The sequence below is a fragment of the Bactrocera latifrons genome, unplaced genomic scaffold (genome assembly GCF_001853355.1).
Source record: "Bactrocera latifrons isolate USDA-ARS-PBARC rearing strain unplaced genomic scaffold, ASM185335v1 scaffold_363, whole genome shotgun sequence".
In the NCBI taxonomy this organism is placed as follows: Eukaryota; Metazoa; Arthropoda; class Insecta; order Diptera; family Tephritidae; genus Bactrocera; species Bactrocera latifrons.
The window spans coordinates 96,055-119,845 of record NW_017537005.1 but is presented as its reverse complement, the minus strand read 5'-3'; the positions used below and the strand labels follow the sequence as shown (position 1 = coordinate 119,845).

The 23,791-nt window shown below is 35.0% G+C and overlaps 1 protein-coding gene across 2 annotated transcripts in view; it reads right to left on the bottom strand.

Moving 5' to 3' along the window:
- The window catches only part of LOC108971891 (short neuropeptide F-like), a gene marked incomplete at its 3' end in the record, with an annotated part of 181,317 nt that extends 163,561 nt beyond the window's left edge, over positions 1-17,756 (bottom strand). For both annotated transcript variants that reach the window (XM_018938222.1, XM_018938223.1), the window contains 1 exon segment: positions 17,162-17,756.
- Between the last annotated feature and the right edge of the window lie 6,035 nt (positions 17,757-23,791).

The following is a 23,791-nucleotide window of genomic DNA, read 5'->3' as shown; positions in this document are numbered from 1 at the left end:
GAAAAGGCAAAAAATCGAAATTTTTATGATCAAAAAATTAACTTTTCTCATATTTTCATTTCCAACTTTGTTATTAAATTTTATACCGTTAGCAATTTTTATTTAAAAAAAATTGTATTTTCTAGTTAGCGAATTCAAAAATATTAGAAAAAAATGTTATTTTGGAAATTCAAAAACATTGCTTTTTGTCTTCCAAAACCTAGAAAAATTAATTAAAACCAAAAAATTGTGAAATGACACGTTTTATCAGCATTCAGCTGCTTTATATTTCCACTTTTCATATTTATAGATATGTATATTGGCTGACACAAACATATTTCATCTCAGAAGCAAAACCAACTCTCCTTGAACCAGAGGCAGGTTAATCAGAACTTTTGCTTTTGAAGCATATTTTTTCAACTTGCTTCCACTGCCCGTATCTATTCACAAGGTCATAATTCAGCAATAATTAGCATTTAAGTACTCGTGCGAAAAAATTACAGTTATACTCACATACATTTGTATGGTATTCTTTCCCAATAAACACCTATCGTAATAGACCATTTAGGTTAATTTGAAAATTAGTATTAGAAGAGAATAGTCTGAGCGATCTTGAGTGCGAATGTACTTTATACCGGAGGAAATTAAACTATTGTGTGATTGCGTACTACTCATTCAAATTTTTTCTCCTCTCAAAACTCAATAAAAAGGAGTTACATTTCGTTTTTAGTATACATTTCACATGTGTACCCACTAAAACACTATTCTCTTCTCCAATGGATTTTTTCTTTGCCCGGCACCGCTGTCGAATTACTTCCGGATAAGGTTTCCAAGATGGATCTATTGCAGGACAGTTTCTACTATTACTTCTTGGCTCACCTTCTATTAACTATAATTCTCCAGGATCGGATAGTCTGCATCCATGCGTTAAAATAGACAACACAATCAAACTCTGATAAAGAGGCTATAAAGAACACAGCATCCATCTAGATAGTTAATCCATAGATAAAACTAAGTTCTATAGAAACATTCTCCAACTTGCCCAACAAGCAAACGTGGCAAGAATGGAATAAGGGCAGCAAATGCCAATTTTTGGAATTCAAAATGAATGACCTACTATACACTCGGCGAAAAAAAAAAACCCACGCACTTTACAGAGTGGCTTTAAATAGCTCAAAACTTAGATACATGTTATTCTAAGTTAAACATTTTTCTTGGGGAGTCAACCACTTTTATTTAGTTCATGTTTCAAGAATTTTTATGTAAAAAACTTATGGATGCTTTTCTTTTATCCTTTTGCCGATTTAATGCCAACAGTTCTCAATTCAATTGAGATCTGGACTGTTTCCTGGAAAAGCGAGAGACTCAATTCCATAAAATTCCAATCAAAAAATGGGTATATTTCACGAGCTATTTGACGTTTGGATAATTCATTTTTATATAAAGCCACTATTTCTGCTTTATTTTCTATTGACAACACCATGCTCAACTTCACTTATTTTCACAACTTACCCATACAAAACTACCGCAAATACTGAAAAAGTCCGTGCGGAGGCTAGCGGTTATAGAAATAACGGTAAACTAATGTATTCACATAACAGAAACGAAAAATAAGACAACTAGTCAATTTTGAGCAAATAGTGACAGTTCTAAGTAGGAATATTTGAAAATTTTCGACTGTGTGGGTTTTTTTGCGCCGAGTGTAAGTAGGGGTGTTAACAGGTCACTGTCTTATTGGCAGACATTCCAATGGGGATAACATATAACGATTATTAAAAAATGTGGTAAGAAGTAGCAGAGGAAGATAATATAGAACATGTTCTATGCAAAATTTTATTTCAGAAAATACTACCGGCCAAAGGTTTCCCAAAACACCCAAACAGAATCTTTCATAGAAGATATAATAGAGTAAGGGAACTTTATTTCCGGTGATTTCAAATTAGCTACTCCTAAAGGCCTAGATCCGTCGTCAGTGATCCACTGTACTGATGGACCGAAAACAGTTATTCGAACATTCTTAAGATTATTTTTAACTCAAACTTCTACCAAACTATTTAATATTTTTGCCAGCTCTACTTCTTTTGCTTTTTCAATTTAATTGTTATGTTACCCCTGACAATAGCCATAAATTACTCCATTTACTGGCTCAAAATTTTTGATTAGAATTCTCACAACTTTTCGCACTAACAATGTAACAAGTTTATACAAATATGTATATTACATATACATACACATTACATACATATATATTTTTTAGTACATTTCAGAGTACCTACTACTTTTTCATCACATAATTATTAGGCGTCATACGTATCTCTTACATAATAATAGCTACTTGGCGAATCATATATTATATAAGCACAATTTTGTGAAAATTATGCCACAGACCGCATTAGCGCACAGCATCAACCAGAAATCAGCTCAACTGAAATGAATGTCACAATTTAAAAGGTCTGTTTTGAAGCGTCTATTAATGGTTGTTGTCTTGCAAATTATTCTCCTCAGGCGTGTGATTTCATTTAGGCGCTTAAAAAGATGGATGTGCGAAACTGGGTTGATAAGGGAAAATGATATGTTAGATTTTTTGCCAACACAAACATAATTTATCTTTTTTTTCACAGATTCGCAGTGCACACATTTGAAATTATTGCTTGCACAATATGATTATATTTTGTGATAAAATTGTGGAGTTGAGTCAGGGAGAAGCGAAAATTAGGTGACCCAATTATGGTTAGAGGAAGGTTTGTTGTTGTAATTAAAGGAGTTGTGTAAAAGGTACTACAAATAACGTTAAGGCAATATTTAATGCAAGGGAATTATAATTATAATAAGGGATATGCTGTTGCAATCAGATAGAAAAAAGTTTAACAAGTGACTTTGATTGTAAGAGTAGCGGGCTTTGGCATGTTGTAAGAGATTATGTTTGAGAGATTTAATTTATATAATATGTTGAGAGATCATCATCTGATGAGCAAACTAAGAAGAAATAAATTTTGGTCTCTAGTATAAAAAAAATATAAAAACTTTATCCTCACTTTTCTCTCGAAAAGTTTTTTTTTTTGACTATTTAGACTTTTTCTCCTTCTTTGGCACTACATCCGTGGGCTCGGAGAGACCCTTCCCGATTTTGACGAAGCTAAAGGTTGTGCTCAACGTCATATTGCATAACCGATACCAAATTTAGATATACTAGTTGAACTAGAGTCGATAATTTGTGAAGGATGAAACTCATTGCAAAAATTTTCAAGTGGGTTTCATGTTACAGGGTCCGTCACTCGAAGTGTAACCAACTTCAGACCGCAGCTGTCGCACTGGAATCAGCTGTTTATAAATTTGCTGAATGACAGTTCAGAGTATTGTTCACAAGTGTACAAAAGCGCTTTGCCAAAAGTGAACCGAAAAAAATGTGATCAGCTATGGAATTCAAACGTAATGGTGTGATTGCTTTTTATTTAGCTGGAAAATCACAGGCAGCAATTGTTCGTGAGCTCAAAAACCTTAATGTGAATAAAGCTTTTGTTTATAGCACCATCGCTCGTTACAATGATACTAAAAACGACATGGAGGTGATCAACAAAAGACTGCAACGTCACGTCAGATGGCTAGGAAAATGAAGAAGCGACTTGGGCGAAATCCACAACGAAGTGCCAATCAAATGGCAAAGAACTGAAAATATTCGATCGCAATATCGGACGCATATATTGAAAAATGAGCTCAAAGTCAAGCCTTACAAGTTCCAAACGGCCTATGGTCTCAGCAGCAACAAGTAAGACTTGAGAGAGCGATGCAGTTGCTTCGCTTGGCCGAAAGCGGTCAAATTCCGAAGATTATGTTTTCTGACGAAACAATTTTTACAATTGAGTATTCGTTATTTCTCAAAACGATAGCGTTTACTTGACCGACCATTTATACGAGAATCTAGATTATCGGTTGGCCACCAGAAGGCAGCAGCTCCAATTGTTTTCATCGTCCCTGGCGTCAAAGTAAAGCGACTTATTATGGGAAAAGTGTTGTGGAGGCTGCTTTGAAGCCATGGGCAAGCAAACATTTCGGTCGCAACCCATGGACGTTTGAACAAGACTCAGCACTGTCTCACAAAGCGCGAGTGAACCAAGAATGGCTGAAAAACAACTTCATTACGACCACACAATGGCTCTCGAATTCACCAGATGCGAATCCAATGGATTATTCTCTCTGGTTTATTTAGAAGAGCAAGATCCGAAGTAAAAAATACACCAGTCTCGAGATGCTGAAGAAAGCCATTGTCCGTGAGTGGGCCAAATACCGGCAAGTCACATTCGGGCAGCTTGCGATTCGTTTTTTGACCATCTCAATGCCATAGTTAAGCAAAAGGTGATAGTTGCTGAATTTTTGATTATTTTCACACATTTTGTACTTTAAAATCAATAAAAATAACTTTCCGAACCGAATTTATGGCTTTTTTAATTGTTTACAAGTACGAGTCCTATAATTTGTACTATACTTTTTGTCATTGAACAGGGTTCACATTTGACAAGAAATATTCACGAAATTTGGTATAGATTATTGGTATATAAGGCAACAATGTAATTTCCGAAGAAATTGTTCAGATCGGATTACTATAGCGTATAGCTGCCATACAAACTGAACGATCGGAATCAAGTTCTTGTATGGAAAACTTTCACATGGACAATGTATCTTCACAAAAGTTGGCACAAATTACTTTCTAATATAATAATGTAATATACGAAGAAATTGTTCAGATCGGCTTACTAAATATCGAGTGCCTTAAAAATTAAAAAATCGATAGTTCTGTGGTGTTCTGCAATTGATAATGGCCGAATCGTTTAAGAGCTTGTGTGAAAGCAAAAGTTGGCTATTTCGAATAAAACGTGTACATCGATCATTAACAATTTGAATTTTTTTTATTATAAAATGGGTTATCGAGAAAAACGGCCAGAACTGATCAACAGAAAGTGCTTCAACTTCCTTCAGAACAACGCTACACACCACACACATCTTTGATGACTCGGCAAAAACTGGGAGAGCTTTTCTTGGAAGTTTTGATGCATCCATCATATCATCATATAGCCCTGTTCTTACACTATCGGACTACCATTTGTTTCGGTCAAGGCAGAACTTCTTTAATGGAGTAAAGTTGGCTTTAAGAACAGACTGTGAAAATTACTTGTCACAGTTTTTCGCCGAGAAAACAGAAAAATAACGTCTCTAGCGGAAAAATGTGGTCGACCAAAATGCTACATATTTGGTTCATTAAAGTTCATTATAAATATAAAAAAAATAAGTTGAAGTTTGATTAGAAATGCGAAAACTTTTTCGACTACTCAATATATGGTATATTAATTGAAGCTCCATTTTTGTGTTGTTTGTATTGTATACATATACATCTCTATATTTAAGTGATATTTGTGACTGACTGTTAAATAAATTAGCATTAATTAAAATCACGTAAAATAATGTTGCTAAAAGTTCAACAAAACATTTATTAACTGAAAATCGGAATCGACTATACAAGCTGACAACTTAATGGCCTTCAAAGTGTTGCCCCTAAGTGTATGCCATTATTTGCCACCACATATGGCATGCAACATGCAAATGCACTTTCGATCATCAACAAGTGCAGTGATTTAATAGAATATATATTATGTAGAAATGCTTATATAAATGTAAATATGTAATTACTTATGAATTGTGGCAATTGCATGAATTTCACGCATCGAATATTCAATCGTAATATAATATTATAAATGAAATCTATCGAAATCCGATTGGAGAATTTATACAACCGATAAATTACAGCAGCAATACTGCAAGAAGTTGCCACAAACTGTCGCATTGCATATATAGTTAAAATAAATGATTTACAACGACCGTTAATGTAATAAAATGCGAATGGCGAATAAAATAGCGAAAATTAAAAAAAGCGACTGAATTTATATGCTTGTGTGTGTATGCAAAAGGGTTTGCTGTCATGAGCGCACATTATACAAGCGTCGTAATTTTAATGAGCATAAGTTTAAATTAATTCCTTGCAATTTAATTTAATCTTACGCTTTATGCCGCTCATCCAGCTTTCTCGGTCAGCACGGTATTCATGGTAAAACAATTAAAATTTACGCTGCTTATGGTTAAAGTAGGCCGAACGCCCGAAGGTATGAGCTGGAATGCAGGAAAGTCAGTGGGTATGTATGTAGGTTTGTTTGTTACATATAAGGAATCACTTCAAAGGCCGGATAGCGTTGCGTGCTTGCGCTCATTAACTGTACTCGAAAATATATTTCATTCTCCTACACTTGAGTAACGGAGAGCCGTGAATTTTTTGGAGTGTCTAAAACTAGATATCAACAGGTCATTGTCGCCATTGGAGCAGCTCGTGTCTATCAGTTCTTAATCTATTGTTAATAATATTCCGTCTGATTTCGCATATTTAACTTTGTCTTATGCGGTTTATTATGATTTCTTTCGCAGTCAGCAGAAATTTGCTAGATGACAGAGATTGTGGTTTGGAGAGTTATTGAGTATGCTCAAACACAGTGAAGTAGCTGAACTCAAACTACATAAATGTATATAGTATACTATAGAAAATATTGACTGAAATTTCAACCGACAGTTGTCGCACGCTTGTGTTGAACTAAACTTATGGAACGCCTTTTGGTGAAGAAGGTACCATTATTTCTCTACAGTTTTTTCAAGAGGACCAATTTGTAACATTTTCCTAGGCAGAACGCATATTTTTATGCAAAACCAAGTGAATCAAAATATTTCGTAGTTTCAGTCACAAATATCTCTTAAAACTAACATTATTTAGCATACTCACTCGTACTATATAAAGAAGATCCATAAAAATTTATGGAAATTTAAGATACTCGTTATCAACATAAAAACCATAAAAACTTAAAAGATACCTACATAATCTATATATCTTAACATTCTAACTGTTATTGCTCTCAAATAGTATAAAACCGAATTTTATTGAATAAGGAAGACGACCTTATCTATTATTGAAGACGTGGAGACTTTTTGTGCGCTCTAAAAGTTCTCTTTCCTCTTGTACATTCGCCAATGAAGGAATCTGCGTTTTCTATCAGAATTTTTTTATTGAATCATTTGAAAAAAAGTGGATGGCTTGCCGTTGCTTATACCTTAACCCGATTGTGAAAACAAGTAGAAGATAGATTTGCGTTAAAATCTACGAATTTTGAAGCTAAGAACATTATGGGATATCCGGACTTGTACTCTCGCTCTCCATGTTATACACTTTATCAGGATGAAGTCCTGTTGCCACCGAAAAGCTAAAACGGCTGCGTAAGCTGGCTTTGAGCAACACCAAAAGCACCGTTAGGATCGGGAATGACCTTTCCGAACCGCTTGATACCAAGCCTCAACAACTGCGCCATTAGTTCTGCTTTCTCCAAACTGGATAAGGAACCGAAGCGTATGGGTCTGGTTGTGAACGAGTACAAGACAAAATTCTCCTGTCATCAAGCAAACAGTCATCGCTTCCGGGACTGAGTCGCACGACACTGTTGACAGTCATAACTTTGAAATCGTGGATAATTTCATCATCAAGCAATTGAAACGTAAAGTCCTATCTCGACGAACAAAGACCAAACACTACAAGTCCCTCATCATTCTCGTTCTGTTATTTGGTGCGGAAACATGAACAATGACAACATATGATCAGTCGACCTTAGGAGTGTTTGAGAAGAGGGTTTTGTGGAAGATTTATGGTCATTTGCCCATTTTTTAATACATACCACTTAAACAAATTCTATAAAGCCTTACTTAAAAAGCCGAATATATCGAGAAGTATTACTGATAGCGATTTTGACATCAGACCTTTTTTATAGCAAATAAAATTTCCTACAAATTTGTCATGTATTTTTTTTCTATAGCCCCTATCGTTTACTAGTTATAAACAAAAAAATGCGAAATTCTGGGAAAAATCGGGCTCAGAGTCCCGTACCTAGCCGGTGTGAGTTACGACTTTATTGCACTGGGCACTTTTGTAGAGTGAATAATTCTGAGAAATAAGCGTCTAAAGTGTAAGCGATACCATAAAATACCTCTGATCTGTAGGAATTTAGAGTTAAAAACTCAGGATTCTAGTGTATTTTGTATGGAAAATTTTTAGAGGTCCAGTTCGGGATAATATTAAGGACTACAATTTTCAGGGAATTTTCTTAGGGTATTTAAATGAAAATTTCGTGACGGGATTGAAAAATATTAATAGTTCAAAACAAAAAAAAGCACCCCAATGTGTTTCGTTCATAACTATATGAGGACTCCTTTCTCTCTCATTGAAATTTTTAATGTAAGGGCAAGGCTCCTCCGCGGGAGGAGATAAATACAATAAAATATTAGTGAATTGTTGACGCTTTAAAAATTCACTTTCCGCCCAGAACAAAAGCAGAAATATTGTAAAACCGATATTAAGCCAAACAATATTATTAATGAGTGTTATTTAAATGTAAATCATTTATACGATTCGTTGAACTGTAATGGCGCCACAGTAGCAACACTAACAACAATGAATGCAATTTTAAGTATGCATTGCAAAATGCATTTACATACATAAATATGTACTATATGGTATGTGCGAGTATGTAATCAATTGCGTTTATAAACAACATAATTGCGGCAAACCACATGTTTCTTTCACACATATTAACTGTTTTAAATGCCAAGCACACCACGATATACTATATTATTGTCATTTATATTGTAAGTGTACACACGTGACATATCATGAAATAATATCTATTTATTTACATATGTATAATCAATGCCCGAAGGAAAATTTATGAATAAATGTTGAAAATCGTTCTTTCATTATGGTTTTTTATTCCTTCACAAATGCAAGGAGTAACTCAGAAAAATATTTTGCTATTATTTACGGATAAATCAACCAAGCTCATACAGTAGCTGTACTTAGAATAGCAGTCGTGTAAGGACGTAAAAATTGTAAAGCTGGTGTCAAGCAAGGATCTGTGCTATCGCCGCTGTCTATCCTTACCCGTCAGCCTGTCCGTCTGTATTTTTTTCGACAACTTTATCTGATATTTTCACACGTTTTATTCTCTTCAAGAAGTTCATTTGGTGAAACTACCCATGCAGTACAGCGCTAGATTTCAATACTCAAGGATCAAGTCAATGACTCGTGAGATCAGCAAACAGAAGGATACAGAAAGTCGCGTCGAGCGCAGTAAAGTCATCATTCGTAGAGAGTAATTAAAGTTTTAACGATAAATTAATATGATTAATATTAAATCTTCGATACCATATTTTTTAAAATATATATTATATTATATTAATTAAAAACGTTAATTTTTTTCCAGAGAGAAAAGAAAAATATGCAGGACTAGATACAGTGAATTAAATGGCTGCTAACGCAATTCGAAACCTTTTTCATGGAATTTTGCCATCGTTCTTCGCGATTTATGCTGAAGTGTTTTGATAAACGTCATTCTAGCCTGCTTCAGTTGAAACCATTTGTTTCTCAAACGGTCCAATAATTTTATATAATAACACTGTGGAACATTTCTGGGATTACTGTCTGAGGGGTGAGAATTCCAGTCAGGGTGATGGTACTAGGTCAGTGTAATCAAACACTCAAAGGGTTTGGCTTTCGTATGTGTCAGTTTTTTTTATGACCTTTTAAATTTTTTCCTTATCTTGATGTTAAAAAAGTATTATACATTTCCAGATCTTGTTCTACGCAACTTTTACCTACCTACCTACCTTTATGAAAGCATTCGTCTAAAATTACGCTACTCCAATTTCTCGAAATGTTTTGGTGTAAAATCAGCTATAGATCAAGGATAGTATATTTTTTTATTAGAATATTTATATTTCGTACTGCATGCTCCCTAAAAGTAGGCTATACTTTAATATATATCGAAATTCCGCAATGTTGCCAATTTTCGCTAAGATATTGAGTCAGCTATAGATCTGGAATTGTAACTCTTTCTAAAACGCCGCTATTCAATTGGTAATTTCTTTATTAACACAAATCTCTCCAAAAAAGACTCCGATACTCTTGAGCAATAATACCTTTTGAATGGTTTAATAGAATAACCATATATTTTTCTAATGCTGTCATAGCAGTATTATATAAGTAGTGTAGTTTGTTCAACTAGAGTTTGACACATTCTTGAAACATTATTTATTGTAATTTCAAGAACTTTATTCTCACGTATCCCATCGCATTTATTGATTCCCTTTTTATTATATTTTACCTTACCACTTTTAAAACATTTTGTTTGCTGCATTTAATTTGCGTCAGCAATTTCGCATTCGGAATAAAATTCACAGAAATCTTAACTCTACTCTTTCTCCATTCTCTATCTCCCCTACTCACCTTTACATTATTTAAACCGTATCTTTGCATACGAAGAATTGTTCAAGTTCTCTTACTCACTTACACATTTTTCAGTTTTCTTCTTACTATTTGCTCGCGGGCTCATTAGCAACTATTTCATCATACTCTTTAACTTTAACTCATGATAACATTGTAATGGCAAATTAATTAAAATTACTTGCTTGAGCCGGCACAGTTAAACATGTTTGACATTAAGAATTTCTTTGATATTACGCTGAGGGCAATTATTAATGTAAGAATACAGGTACGATGCTTATAGGTAGACTCTTTAATTGCTTGTGAAATATACTTATATATAGTTTTAACTGATAAACACCTATTAATAGTGATGACTGATGAAATTTACTCTGAATCAATTAGATTGGAAATCATAAACGAATTGAGATAATAGTGCATAAGAAAAAAACCTGAATTCCTACACGCCGAGCCTTGGCTTGACTGACATTAGATAACTTCGAAGTTGTAGGAAATTTTTACCCCCTTACAACCAGAGATTTTCAAATTACTTCAGAAACAGTTGGTTGGTTGGCGCAGGAGTGCTTAACCATACTTATGCCATTAAACCTTTTTATGGTTTTTGTATATTAGTTTACGTTTTTCTTCTTAAGAAAAGGATTCAATGTAAACAAACAATTCCAATTTTCACTTAAAACGGTGGCTAAATCATTTCACTTTTCCCATATCATTTATTTACAACATTTTAGTCTTTTGCAATAAATTATTTATCTCCAAACTAAATAATCTACAACTTTGAAAATAATATATTCTTTTAAAATACATTCCCCTCTACAAAAAAGACCCTGATGATTTTTTTACAAAACCGTTCCTTTAAAAATTATACTCTATTTATATAAATAGTACACCAGGACGTATGAGCAACACAAAATGTCTTTTATAACTCTCTTGTAATAATTTTTAAAGGAATATTTTTAACAACCGAAATCTCCTCAAAACTCAGTCTAAATTTCATCAGACAAGGAGTTAAAAACAGTTTCTATATCGAACGTGCTATAGAAAAAACAGTTAGGCTCTCAGATTTCATTACTTTAACTAAAAAATGTCAACGGAATGCTATAATTTCTCAAAATCACATTTAATTTAGCTCCAATAAGCTCTGTTCGATAACTTGCTGCCATATTGGACCTGTGACAGTCATTTTTCAAAATCTTCTCTTGAGGTGAATTTTTCACAATCAAAACCGTGGAGTCATCACTTGACGCCGCATCCAGACCAAAAAGTGGAAGCGTAAGGACATCCCGACCAGACATTCGGGAGTTTATGATGAGTCACTATCGACGTGTTTAGCTTGGCGTTGCTTTCTGTTGGCCGTTGCTCTCAATATACAAATATTTAGGTCCGAATTAAGTGCTTGTTAGGAGCAGGATAGCTCATAGTATAATATTCCCTACCAATTCTATAAAAACACAAAGCCAAACCTAGCTTGGTCGGCGTTATCCAGTGCAGTGCAGATCCTGCCTTATTTAAATGATTCCAAACGGATTTTTGTTCGATGTTTAGCTTTTAAGCCGAGGAAAGTGTAGTGTTGGTCGAGCTCAACAATTTCCATTATTTTATTGGCTCTCTAGGGCGTGATTTATCTTTGACATCGAAAATACCGGAACAGAGTTGACAAATTTAAAATTTCACGTGATTTGCTATTAAGGTATCAGGACCATAAATTTTATTCCCATTTTCAGCAAACGCAAGTCAGGCTTATCGAAGAAAAGTTGCAAAATATGTCGTATTTACTATTGTTCATCTTTAAGGCGTTCTCAAACGATACTGAGTTAAGCGCTTACAAATATGAAATATTATCTACGTGCAAAACTCTAAACATTTATACGGATGGCTCGAAAATGGACGATGCAATTGGTGCGGGAATATACTGTCCAGAGTTAGGCATAAGACAGTCTTTTAAGTTGCCGAACCACTGCAGTATATTTCAAGCTGAGGTCTTTTCTATTACAAAAGCCATGGAGCTGGCCTCTAATGTACCTGCAGGCAAACATGTACATAGACCAGCCAGCAGCAATAAAGGAAGTAACATCTAATCGCATATCGGTAAAAGTGCCTTAGGAAGTAGGGCAGCAGTAGAAAGTTTTGTAAGAAGTAAGCCACTTCACTTCTTCTGGGTGCCAGGCCACAAATGCTTCAAGGGCAATGAAATAGTGGACGAGATTGCCAAGAATGGTGTACGGCTAACATCCGAAAACGTGATCAACATTGGGAAATTCATGCATTGACTATACGACGAACTCGACAGAAGTATGGTGAAGAAAATCAAAACTCTATGGAACGAGCTACCTGAGTGAAAAAATGCAAAAGTCATGTGAACATGGTTGATCGGGACAGTACACAAAATTCATCTTGACACTCCATAGAAGAAACTGTAGGATATGAATAATAATTTGTTACTAGCAGAACCAAAAGAATGCAAGAAATGTCTAGAGCAAGGTACCAGGGAAAAAATGGTGCATCTCCTGTGCACTTGTCCCCTTTGACAAAATCACTTATTGGGCTACCGGATAAACCTAACCTAACCTCTCTCTAACGCCACATTACACCGATAGCACTTGCAGAATGGGAGATACTGATAACTAAAGCAATTTTTTGGAAGAAATTGCATTTCTTTTTACTATAACTTATTATTGAGTGAGTGATATAGGGGAAATGAAATCGTTAATTTGTGCTCGAATGTAGCCTCTCCTGGTTTCAACCCAAACTAATTTAGAATGGAAAAGAAATAAATTTACATTTTCAAAAAAAAAAACAGAGTTAGTCTTGCAAAACTGAAGCCTAAAAACCATATTTACCAAATGTTTCTTATGGCCTAACTTCTGCCTCTGTCTTTTTTGCAAAGTCACAACAACTCCTTTTCCAGCTAATAACACCAACAAAATCAATTAAAACTGCCATTACGCGCTATATGTTTATCACGTTTATCACAGTTAGTAGCAAGTGAGTCAATTGCTTAATTAAGCGTTAATCAAAAACAAAAGTAAAAACAAAACAAACAATGCGCATTCTGCCAACTCACTTAAATAAGTGGTAAATGAAAATTCATTTTATTATCACATTAAAATTTCAAAGTGTTTCGATTCATACTCTGCGCACAGATGTGCATTTATAATTATACGTGACAATAAATCACTCAAGCACTCACAGTTAATGCGGACACAAGAAGGATGCGAAAAATAATTGTACACAAAGGAGTTTGGCGAGTTCCAGCTAATGATGCCAGCATTGTGCTCATGCCACTAGCAACAGGTATAATAATGTGTTCAAAATAAATGCAAACAACAAACAAAACAGTTATTTAATTAATGTTACTCAAGCGTTTGTATTGTTTAAAATAAATAATTAATATGCTTGGATTCCTTTTTTATTATTAGTATGTAATTTTACTGTGAATTCAGTTCATTAATGATATCTTTGGCGAGCGCGTCACGAGCAGACGGTAGCAGCGCAACATTGATATGCTTTTGCCTGATCTAAGTATCTGCGCGTGTGTGCGTGGAAAAGTGTGACACACACACACACTTATACATGCGTATATTTTCATTTGCCCTTCAACGCATCATTAACTCACTCATTTACACGAGCGCTGCGCTCACACACACACCCAATCAACTAGCATTCATTCACTCAGCTATGAAATGAAAATCAATATGCTAAAGTTATTTTTATAAAATCATAAATAAATATTCGCTTGCACTGGTCACATAGCGATAGATGTTGACTATTTTTAAGTCTTTGTATAATTCTTAACGGTTGCATAATTCATGCCACATATGTTATGTGTTCGTATGTGTGTATGCATGTTAGTAACGAATGGCAATAAAGCTCGCTGATGACTGCAAGTGAGTTAGTGACAAATTCTAGCGGAATGTATATAGTTATACTTCGAACCCGATATCGGTTATATCGTAAACCGGGTATATTAAATTTTTCATGAAAGTTGTAACACCCAGAAGCAAACGTTGGAGACCTCATAAAATAAATATATAAATGATCGGCGGGACGAGCTAAGTCGTTTTAGCGATGCCCGTCTGACTGTCCCTCTATATATATATGTATAATGTGAACTGCTGCCTCAATTTCTGAGATGTCGATCTAGATCAAGAAGGGCAAAACGTGCATTATATCCTATGCGATACCCAATATCTTGGGCCAAAGGTTTTTGCGACAGCGCATGTAACGATGGTAGCACAGCGCTGGCAATCTTCCGCAAAGCCCAGCATACAAGAGGATATAGTAGCACCCACTCACTCCCACTCTACCGATAGTGGTTCTAACGCTCATCAGCTTTGCAATTTCTTGCGATTCCGCTACGACCTGGCGCGTATACCAGTCTTATCACTAAGACACTTGATGCAATTGATTGCGAGGTTTGGTACTCCTCAACCAACCCTGAACTCACTGTTAATGAGTTCAATGCTAGTATCGCCGCTCTGCTATCAGAGTGAATGGTCACTTCTCTGAAGGAAGCAGCACGCCGGAGCAGTAGATCAGCTGCTATCTTAATGGCGGCAACGTCGGCTTAGAAGATACTACAATAGTCAAGAAGTCTGAAGCTTGAGTTGATAAAGAGCTTCTGACAGTAAACGCCTCCACTAACCTTCCTACCAAACTTAGGCCCATCCATAGAGAAGCTCACTGCCCCTCTCCTCCAACGGCTTCTTCCCACATATAACTGCCTCGCTGGTATATGGGCAGAGAAGGAACCGCCAGAGTTAGGGGTGGCGATTCTATGTTCCAAGTGATCTGGTATGAAGTTGAATTAAAGTTAAAGTGTGTGAGAATATCCGAGTGTTCAAATACCAGTTATTTTAAGAACTAAGACTCTCTGAGTCTGATAGCAGCTTTCGCAGCAATACACCTTCCGACAATGTCTACGGATTCTATGTTCAAGAGGCGTTAAGTGCCTTGGTTGAAGTGGACCTTAATGCACCACACATGCTGATGAGCGCCGCTCGTTGTCCTTGTAAGTAAAACTTTTTTATTTAACAAGATTTCGCATGAATTATTTTATTGTATTATTTTATTATATTATTATTATATTATATTATGAAATCTAAGTACAAAATTTTAGAATTTTAGTATACTAGAGTATTTAGCTAAACTGCCATACAAACTTATTAATCGACATCAAGTTCATGTATGGCAACTTTTGTAGTTATGAAGGGTAAATAGCTTCGGTGTAGCCGAGGTTAATGTGTTTTTGTTTTAATTATATGACCAACTCAGCAAATCAAGTTTTCGAAAAATATATTTGAAAGATTTTCGAAAATGTATGATATTACTTGACTCAACTGCAAAGTCCATGAGCTTGCAAGAAAGGACACCCTAACCAAATACTATAAGGCCGGGTAAGAGTGGATATTTCAACGTTTTCTTGCGATCTAGTGTTCTGGACTTCGAACAAGCTTAGCAAGCGTTGATTAGCAATCACAACATGAGCGGTTTCGATGAGTGGAATGCAAAAGGTCTATTGAATTTTTCGATTTTAACACGGTCCATCTCGCAGCAATTGTGAGACATTGTCCTATAGGTAGGTGAGGCTAACAATATCGAAGTCCAACTGTCAAGATGTATAGAAGAGGTTTCATTAAACTAATTGGCCAGAATTGATATTAGCAGTAGCGAAAAAATTTTGACTGCGCTACTTTCCACACATCGCATCATCAATGGATTTATTGAGAGAAGACTTCGGTGAGCAGATTATTTCACGTTTTAGGCCGGTAGATTAGTTACGAATATTGTGTGATATCACACCGTTTGACCTTTTGCTGTAGAGATATGTAATAGACTTTACAATCTATGTGGGCTATCCCGCTAGGATTTAGGCGTTTGAACAAAACATCGCGCGTGTCATTCCAATTACCCGTGGAAATGCTCGAACGTGTAATCGAAAAACGGACGGATGGACCGTAAATGCCAACGAATTATAATAAACATTCCCCATTAAATTTGAAGCTTCTATGTTTTTCTTTTAAAAAAATAGGGAACCTCAAAAAGCATCTCCATATTAGGTAAAAAGAAACAATATTATTAGAAAAATTGCTTTCTGAGTTTCATTGAAATATTAGGTTGTCAAATATCTCCGCCAAGCCGGCATTGATAGCCAAGAAGGTTTTGCTGTGTGTTTGGTGGGATTGGAGAGGAATCGTACGCCTTTATTGGTGTAAAGTTGAACTCAAAAGAGGCTTGTAAAAAGTGGCTGTCCAAGTTCTTCGCAAATAAGGAGGGTGGCTTCTACGAGGGGGGTATTATGAAGTTGCCATCTAGATGGAACCAAACGGCGCATATTTGAACTAAATCCGATCACTGTAACACTTTTTATAAAGCATTTAATAAAGAGCAAAAAGCCGAAAGGGAAATATTTGACAACCTTATATCTTACATACATTTTTACCCATATATTCGGTGCAAAGTTAACCAGAAGTTTCTAAGCTCTATATAAGTTATATGGAAGCTAGAGGAGAAATTTTACCAGAGAACATCATTACCAAGAAAATATGCCCTCCAAATTTTATCACATATGACCAGTATTTCCGATATATAGTCTACCATAGACTCTGCATTCTTCATGTTTGGTATATAGCGCTCGAAAACGCTACTAGGCACTACTTGTGCAAGAACCAAATATCATTGGTTATTAAAAGGTTATTAAATTAGTCGGATGTCGGTTTCACTGGACATGTAAAGAGATGATTAACTCTTTTAAAAATTTTAAAAACATTTTTTTAAATCTTTAAATTTGGGTATTTCCATAAATAGAAAGTGCTTTTAGAAACTTACCTGTAGGTTTCTTGCAAGCCAATGATTTAACGTCACTTTTTGAGATTTTTTCAATTAAAATTTCCTATTATGTTCTTTATTCGGTGTATTAACCCGCGTACAGTTTCTGCAGCAAACACAGCGTTTTTTAATGAAAAGTAAATATTTCTGCACACAAAGACAGCTGAGTCAGCTTAGTGAAAGCGTTCGAATGTTTCAGTTTTTACTTGGTTATATGGTACACAAACGATTTACATACGAACATGCATATGTGTTTATATATGTATGTAAATATGTATATGTATGTATGTATGTGAGAGCAATTGAAAGTTTTCCAATTAATGTCACACGACCACAGTCAATTGCTTAGCTTACACGTATGCTAATTGCAAAATTTCACACGCTTATTGCTTGGCGCCTAATTGTATGCACTCGAAAACAAAACTAAGTATTTACGTTGCGGAAAAAGTCAAAGGTGAAAATATTTTGTTTCAAAATTTTTAAAATTAATATTATTTCACAGATTTACTGTTGGCTTTAAGCCAAACTGATAGTTTGAATATAACTGCTGTAGTCTACTTTCGAGCTGTCGTTTAGCGAGTTGCTTTCAGCGGCACGCGTTAGAAACGAATGTGTGCCGACTTAGCGGCGTTTAAGCATTTATATTGTTAGTTACCGTTAACAGCAACGTAGTGACGAAGCCACGCACTTCGTGCACGAAGTTAACAGTGTACGAAATGCGTATGTAAGCGGTTGTAGGTGGAAAGCTTTCCATTCTTCAATAATGTATGAAACGAAATAGATTACATGCAAGAATTTTATAGCATGAAATTTAATATTTTATTGCATGTCATATATATATATATATGTTTTTGTTTTTTTTTTTTTGGTGGAGAGATTTGAAACTGATTTAAGCCATATTTTAAAATATTGTTAATACACTTATGATTTTTCATAAACTAAACATACAATGTTAAACTATTCATTACTGTTCTTATTTTAGTTCAACAAATTATCATATAATTTCCAAGCTATTATTTCATCCTAATTTTTTCTGTCTCCAATTCTTGCAATATTAGGAATATGATGGACAAAAAAAGGAGGTAGGTTATATTAGGATTGGTTTAGAAAACACTTTATGAATGAAAACATTAAAATAACGCCCATATTAACATAAATAAATTATTTAATATGAATTAAATAGGCGCAGGATTTTTACCGATATATAAAGTGAACTGTTAGATCGGAAAATATTATGAGTATATTGGAGCTAGGGAAACAAAAACACAGTACAAAGATATACGGTTATAATCTTATTAATTTCTTTATGCTATCTCACATATTGACTGATATATGTGGTATAAATTCAAAATTGTATATTAAGTATAAGGACTATATACCCTGATCCAATCTCCAATTAAATATAGTAATTAAGATCGGATACCTATAGCTTATACCCGCCATAGAAACTGTTTTCTTTCAATGTGTTTATTTGTATTTGATTTAAGATGCAAACTCATATGGAATTTAATATTGTGAAGCATAATATGTAGTCGTGGTTCGAGTTCGGTAAACATTGGTAAGTTTATTCCTAAGGAAAAAAACAGCTAACAAGACAACTGTGTTGTTGTTACATTGGTTAAAACTTAAATGCCATTTTGGCTGTGGAATTTTACACTTTGATTTATAATAAGTTATCACACTTTTTGTAGTTTTGAAAATCACCATTTTTACACTGTCGGAGGAGAAGTTTTAAGAACTTGTTCTTGGAAATTTGTTTCGACTTAGTTGTAGTCGTTTTAGATATGTATATTACAACATTCCGATGTTTTTGGCTGTAATTTTTTTTTTTTTTAATGAAAAACTTTGATTCTGCTTGTGGACAATTTGTATTTGGTCTTTTAAATTTATTTACATAAAATTGAGAATATGATATCATGTAAATGACCGCCACCACAGTTAATTGTCATTGTTAATTGTATTTGAGCCATTTTTATGGCATTTTCCATTACTTTGGTCAAAACTTCCGGCGATAGATTCTCACATTCTTGACGGATATTGGCTTTAAGAGCTGCAAGAGTCTGAGGCTTGTTGACATAAATCCACGACTTCAAAAAGCCCCACAAAAAGAGGTTTGGAGCGGTAAAATCAGGCGACCTTGCTGGCCAATGCAAATCGCCAAAAACGGAAGATTAGGCGCTTGGGAAATGCATCCTTCAGCATATCGATTGTGGCACGTGTAGTGTGTGCCGTTGCACCGTCCTGTTGGAACCACATGTTTTCCAATCCCAATTCATCAAGTTGCGGCAAAAAGAACTCGTTGATCATTGCTCTGTAACCTAACCACTCACAGTAACCGTTTGGCGACGTCTTCGAAGAAAAAAGGCCCGATAACTCCTCCAGCGAAAACAGCACACCATACAGTGACTTTGAGCGGGTGTAATGGCTCTTCGTGGGTCACACGCGGATTTTCAATGCCCAAGAAGTGTAAATTTTGCTTATTTACGTACCCACTAAGATGAAAATAGGCCTCATCGTTCGTGATTATTTTTGATGAAAAATCATCTTCCTCTTGATGGTAATTAAGGATGGCTTGAGCGTTTGTTAGACGCAATTAGCGGTCAGCAGTTAACAGCTGATGCACCGTCTGGACTTTGTACGGAAACATCTTCAAATCTTGTACCAAAATTCGCTCTGTAAACACCGTCGACTGATACTCATGTGAGTGTCACGTCGTCTGGTCGATGTCGACGCCGCTTCTATGACATCCTCAGCAACGACAGCAATATTATCCGCAGAACGGCTACTCTGGGGTCTGCCACGCCTAGCAGCATCTCGAGTTGTGCCAGTCTCTTCGAGGCGAGCGGCTAAACGTCGCAGTGTTTCACCAGTAGACGTCGGACGGCCAGGAAATCTGCAACGAAATTCACGTTGTGCCAGAGTCACCGACTGATTACTCGTATTGGTCAAATAAGTAGTCACTTGTTACAAACTAGAAAATAAAATTAATGCAATAAACAATTCAACATATTATGTTGATTTGTGCTTAATAGCAACTTAAAGAAAATTTTTATCAATAACTTTGGAATTTTGAAATTTTTAAATAGTTAAAAATGAAAAGCCTCAAGTCCCCTTCCAACATAATTCACTCTACTACACGTACATTAATCTTTATCTTAATTTTTGGCTTTATGAGTGTTTGGTTCACAGAATTTTGTGAGCGTGGCAATAGTCATGATTTCACCCATATACAATATCAACCTTTCTTGGGTACCAAGGAATACATATAAGAAGTTTCATTAAGATATTTCAATTTTTATTCACGCTTACACTTGTGCGGATAGAAAGTCAGATATGGGTTGGAAAATATTTCCCTTCAGCCTTTTTGTCTTTTGAATTTCACGACTACGTATAAAGCGTTACAGAGCTCGTATCTGGCAATACTATACATTTTTGAAAGACCTTGACATAACCTACAAAACGACACTATGCATGATTAGTTTGAATATTGCGTTCAACGGTTATAGACGTGTAAACATGGAGTTCACTAACGCCGAAATTCGCGCTATTTCAAATTGTTCCTTCGTTAAAGGCAGGAAACGGAACGAACTCGACCCATTTTTCAAGCAGATGGTGACTAGCGTCGAAAAATTGTTCACATACGACAATATCAAGCGAAAATGGTCGTGTTTGAGGCCGGTGAATCGTCCCAAACAGTGGCTGAGTGGGCATTGACGGCCAGAAAGGTTTCGCTATATGTTTGCTGGGATTGCTACTGCGAACAACTGGAGCGCTTAAATCGACCAGAAGCGTCCAGAATTGGCCAACATGGAGGATGTAGGGTTCCACCAGGACAACGCCAGCCCACACACTTCGTTGATGACTCGTCAGAAGCTACGGGAGCTCGGATGGAAGGTTTTCTTGCATCCACCATATAGCCGGGACATAGTGCCAAGTGATTAGCACCTGTTCCTGTCCATGGCAAAAGCCCTTGTTGGTGTAAAGTTGAACTCAAAAGATGGTTGTGAAAAGTGACTGTCCGAGTTCTTCGCAAATAAGGAGGGGGCTTCTACGAGGAGGTATTATGAAGTTGGGGCCTAGATGGAAATAGATTATCGAACGAAACGGTGCATATTTGAACTAAATCCGATCACTGTAACACTTTTTATAAAGCATTGAATAAAGAGCAAAAAAGCGGAAAGGAGATATTTGTCAAATAATATTTTCGGCTTTATACTATAGCATACACAGTATTATACGTTCAGTTAATTTTACTAAGATATCTTAAAAACCGACCGGAAGTTTGAAAATCTTATATTAGGTATATGGAAAATATGGAGAGTACTAACCTGATTTTATTATTTTTGGCATTACTAATGTAAAAAACAAAATTGATATGGCCTCCAAGTAGGGATAAAGATATATTGTTATTAAAAAAAAACACGAACTTTCAATTAGAAGTTAGAAAATTTTATTATTGGGGCTGATTGATCCGATTCAGGGGGACTCCACAAAAAAGTTTTCGTTATTTGTCCTACAGTTTAATTTATGATTTTTTTATTAATTATGAACAAAACCGATAAGAAAATACCTTTTTTTTTTGATATTTGGGGTTTATTAAGAGATAGTACCTATGAACATAAAGTACTTATTTAAAAGTAAAAGTGTGCATTTTTAAATATGATGCTGATGCATTTTGTTATATATGTGGGCAATGTATTAAAGTTCGAGATATAAAATATGCACTAAAAGCATCTCACGTTCTCTGTTTCACTGCCCTGTTCGGAATCAACACAAGACATGGGCTCCACTTGTTGCTTGTAGTTATTGTAAAAGATGTTTAGAAGATAAAAAAATTTTCAATAAACGAGGAATTAAATATAATTGACATATTAATTTCTATTTTTATATGTTAGGTTGGTATCGAGGTGAGAATAGGTTTATGAAATTTGCAATACCAAGAATCTGACGAGAACCAAAAGATCACGTTAACGACTGCTACTTTTGCATTGTGAATCCGAGTAAAAGGCGTAGAGGTAAAAATGCAAAACCTATCGAATATCCTGACCTTGAATCTCTTCTGCTCCAGTTTCACACGATTTAACCCGACCTGTACCTGAACCACCGATAAAATTATCGCAAAATAGTAGCTTATCTCTTAGTTCTCATTAAAGTAATTCCGATAAGGAGATTTTACCGACACCAGAACAACCAAAACCTCATTTCGCCACCAAAGAAGATTTTAATGATTTGATTAGAGATTTAAATTTGCCAAAAAGTAAAGCAGAGTTTTTAGGCTCTCGCTTAAAACAGTGGAATTCGCTTGATGATGTTAATATTACGGATCAGCGGACTAGGCATGAAACATTCTCAACATTTTTCACAAAAGAAGATGGGACTTTGTTTTTGCAATGACATAAAAGGCTTGTTCAAAGAAATTGGCATAATTTGTGTTTCTAGCGAATGGCGTTTATTCATCGATAGTTCTACCAAAAGCTTAAAAGCTGTTTTATTACTTAACGGAAATAACTTTCCATCTCTTCCGATCGCTCACTCGGTATACCTTAAAGTGTTAAAATTTTGCTCGAATCTGTAAATTATTGCGAGTATAACTGGCAGCTAATTGGAGATTTCAAAATGGTGGAATTTTTTATGGGACTTCAAAACGGATATACAAAGTATCCGTGTTATTTGTGCTTATGGGATAGTAGAATAGGAAATAACAAAGCCGAAAACTACGAAAACCTAGTTGAAAATATGCTAAAAAATTTTGAGGCCATGGGCTGAAGAATGCATTAAAAGCACATATGCTGTATGCTCATTTAGATAAATTCAAAAACAACATGGGAGCGTATTCAGAAGAGCAAGGAGAACGTTTTCAACGACATACGACATTAAGAGCTTCGAACAAATCAAGGCCAATACAATGAAAACATGATGGGAGACTATATTTATGGTTCATTAAGAGATAGTGCCTATGAACATAAAATAAAAGTAAAAGTGTGCACTTTTAAGTTACTTTTTACTTTTTTGTAAGTTTTTTTCATATTAAAACTTAATTAAAATATTTCTTTAAGTGATTTAATTTTCAATTAATAATTAAAACCACATATTTTAAAAAAATATCGTTAAAACGGTGTCCTAAATAAAAAAGCAAACTTTTTCATGGCATATATTTTTTTTCGTCTAATTAAGACCTTAACAATGGAAATTTACTGCTTTAAAGTTATGGTCAAATTTTGTGTTGACCCGTGTTATTAATAAGGGCATATTGTCAACACACATTTTAATGATCTGAGGTAGACATGTTTTCTTAAAAATTGGTGTAGATCTTGGTCTAAGCCTCATGCCGCTAAATAATGATTTCAAATTCTCCAATAAAAGCTTTCCACTTATCCAACATATTAAACTAGACTTCTCAAAAGACAATATTAATCACTCAAATGCATTTTTTAAGTGTTCTGATATATAAGAGAATTCATTTCCTTTTACTTGCTGCCAGAACAAATTGTTCAAAAAATACCTTTCTTTTAAGTTTCTACTCTATCCTAACCACTTACTAAGATATAAAATATTTATGAACTTCAAAGTCTTAAATTTTCTGCATATTTATTTGATTATAAATATAACACAAAAAGAAAAAAAAAAAAA